The sequence below is a fragment of the Talpa europaea genome (genome assembly GCF_964194135.1).
Source record: "Talpa europaea genome assembly, chromosome: 15".
NCBI classification, from domain to species: Eukaryota; Metazoa; Chordata; class Mammalia; order Eulipotyphla; family Talpidae; genus Talpa; species Talpa europaea.
Window position 1 is genome coordinate 75,857,550 of NC_140083.1, and position 3,714 is coordinate 75,861,263.

Here is a 3,714-nt window from a genome sequence, read left to right on the forward strand (position 1 = left end):
CTGTGGTGACCTCTGTGCAGCGCTTCAGGGAGGACACTTGGGATTGGGGTGGAGCGAGCAGAGGCTGTTCCTGAGCTGACTTGGCTGTCCAGAAGCCGAGAACCACGGAGACTGGCTCCCTGTTCTTTCCTGGGGGTCAGACTCCCTACCACGTACCACGTACCATGGTACCACGCAGCCTTAAGACGCTGAGCCTTGCCTGCGTTTCCCTGCGGGGCATCAACTGGGTCAGCACCTGGTGTCCTATCTCATACTAAGCTGTGACACTCACTTTGCCTCCAGGCTGGTGTTTGCCCTGCTCTGCTTTGTAGGCTTTTGCTAAACAGAGGGGACAGTCTCTCCCCCAGCTAATCTCATTCTGCTCCAGGGGCTGAGCGTACCCTAAAGTGCTTGATAACCAGCTATTGTCTTGCCTGTGTCTTTGCAAAGGGTGGGGTGGGGTTGGGAGAGGGGTATGGTATTGAATCAGTCCTTGAAATGCTGAAACCCCGTTGGTACATGCCGTGACCCCTTCTTTTCCCTAGCTGGCACTGGGGTACCTCACTCTCCTGCCTTGCACACAGCTCCTGGGAGCCCAGGCCAGTCTCCACCAGCCTGCGGATCACGGTGTCAGGGATTCTTTGCTCCTGCTGCAAAAAGCCGTGTGAACTTTCCTGGCAGTACTGGGAAGGGGAATGCTATTTATTTTTATATTGTGTATATTTTGTCGTGGTCTGCTGATTCCCTGTTTTCACTGAGAGCGACACTTACCTCAATAGTTAGTTCAATATTGTGTGTTGGATAATTTTTTAAAAGAACTTTTTAAAAAGCTTTTTGATCCTCTGGAGGTCTGTAGATTTATTTCCATATGAACTGGTTATTTTGTATAAAGTACATTCTTAAAATAGCAAGGCTCCAATAAGTGTGAGTTGTGTGTGTCCATGTGTCACTTTTATCATCAGGGCAAACTTCTATCTGGACAAAGGCTTGAAGGAGACCCCAGTGGCATCCCATCTCAACCCCACTTCGTGCAGACAGGCAGTGTGGCAGCGAGCCCTGGGAACAGGGCCAGTGCAGGTGACAGTGGTGTGTGATCTGTAGCGGGCTTCAAAACAATGATAAAACTGGCGGTTCCACATGCTGTCGGGGGTGAAACACTCTTCCCAGCTGCGCCTGTCAATACCCACCCCGTGTTCCCACACACACGTTGCCAGCCCTTGATGTACCATCTAATACAACTGTACACTCACTTTGATTTCCTTCCAAACTCTAGGGTGGGCTGGGGGCCCAGAAGGTAGAGTACAGTCCATCCTGGGAGGCAGTACAGTCCATCCCGGGTGGTAGTGCAGTCCATCCTGGGGAGCAGTGGGCAGCCCTAGTCGGGAGCCATCTGTGAGCTACCACTGACCAGAAGTAGGAGCCACAAGTCCCATAAATGGTGATTTTCTACCTGCCCAATTTTATTTCCAGTTCCTGGGCTGGTTTTTGTTACTTGGGAGGGAGAGAACAGAGAAAGGGCTCATGACTTACGACCCCTGGCCTATTTTAACCTTAAATAACTAGCCTTGTAAGTCACTTCATTCAGTGAAAGTTCTGCCACATACAGAACCAATTTCCAAATCTGTTCGTTCAGGTCAGCACTTTCTAGGGCGCTGACAGACCTTCCCATCTTGACCTCCAGTTTGATGTCAAATTGGTCCCATTCTTGGCTGATGTTTTGTGACTTCCATCCTGTTGCTGTTTTAAGACCATGTTCACACTTCATTCTGCCATTAAAAATTCTCCAGATACTATGTCAACCACACTTTATAGTCAGATTTCTGTGCAAGTTTTTAAACAAAAAGTAAAAATCATTAGTAAACCTCAGGTTGGACATGGTCGGCTTGTGCATCTCAATTGATTCTTAGTTTCCCTTGGTGGGGGGCTGGGAGGACACTGCCCTGGGCTGGCGGCCCTGCGGCCTCGCTGCCTCCCACACTGACCACAACTCAACTGCCTGTGCATGGCCACGCCGCACCTGAGAACACGTGATATTTTCTACTTTGATTCCCAACTGGAACCCTCCTGCTATGACATTTATTTCTCACCAGCCAAAGGCTGAATTTTTATTTTTGACAATTTTAACTGATGGAGCTTGGCTCTTGAATGAGTGCTCTTTAAGCACAAATTTATTTCCTTGTGACTTAAGTTTAATCTTCCACTGCTCAGCTCTTTCAAAACTTGGCGTTGTGGGCATTGTTCATCGAGCTCCATTTGGGAGATTATTTGGCATTTGATAAATCTGTGACACTAGCTCCATGGCTAACATGCCTTACACAGATTATCCTCCTCAATGAGCTGCTTAAAATTGGAGCCTAAAAGGAAGGTAGTAGGGCCTCCGCGGTGGCGCGGCGGTTGAGCGCTGGACTGCGAAGCTGACCGCAGCCTCTGCAGCGCCAGTTCGATCCCCGGCTGCCAGGCGCGGGTCCCACATGGCGCGCAGACCTCTCCTGCCGCCCGCTGCTCCCCTCAGCAGTGTACTTTGTCACTCTGCCTGTTCTGTTCCCCGCTCTGACTCTGGTGAATTCTCCCACCCTCCCGCGCTTCTGACTGTACCCAGTGCTTGTATAAATAAATAAATAAATCTTTTAAAAAATATTAAAAAGGAAGGTAGTAGGGCAAGATTTAGGGGAAAGGATGGAGGCCATAAACGTCCATGAGAATTAGGCTCCATCCTGATGCGCTTTCAACATGGGCGTCCAAAGATGCTGCTTTTATGTTCCAATTACCGTTGTTGGGAGGGAAGAGCTCTTAGTTTTATGCACATACTCCAGGGACTCAGTTTTGCCAGGTTCTCTACATCCTGTGATGTAGAGTTCTGGGCGGCAGAACTGAGAAAATACCTCAGGGCTAGGCTCTTTCGGAGGGCGACCTTCACCCTGTAGTCTTCCTGGAGAGGCGACTGGCCTTTGTCAGCAAACTGTTGCGCAAGAGGTGCCTTTGGGCCTTTCCTCCCTGGCTGGACTCCAGCCCGAGTGGGAAGGGCCGGAGCTCTAGTGTCCAGGCTGCCTTTCCCTTCGGGTTCTCTCTGGATTGCCCCTGAGGGTTTGTTCCCCCTGGCGTCATGGGTGTTCCCTGGGGTTTCCAAAAGGGGTACATCTGTGCCTCTATTTCAGTCTCCTTTCTGCTGCCCAGGCTCACTCCTAGTTTCCCTAGGCAATTTTAGCAAGACCGTCAGTGCAAGATGGACTGTGAAATACTAGAAGGCAGCTGGAAAATCCCCAGATTTGGCTATTGTGTGCTGAAATCCCAACCCCCTCTCCAGCCATGACATGCATATAAATTCATGTGCTTGAGAAGTCTGCAGGTTTGGAAAAGCATAACCTGCTCCTAGAATCTGGGGTTTGAGCCTCATTCCAGACACACAGGACAAGAACGGAGCAGCCCTAGTCTAGTCATAGAAGTTGGCAAGAGTTTTTAAAGCAGTGGATTCTATCCAAGGTTTTCATTTTGGGAAAGAACTGAATCTGCAGCCTGTGTGCCCCAAGAACTAGAATGAAGATTGTCTAACTCACAGTCAAGTTTTCAGTAAGTATTAAAGCCCCGCTGTGTGCCTAGCACTTCGCTAGTTACTAACTGTACAAACGGGGGAGGAAACGAGGGGATGGGTGGGGGATGTGGAGGGAAGTAGCTGCCTCTGCTCAGACTTCATCATAGAGAAAAAGATAATACAGATAAACTGGATCATGTGAGGTG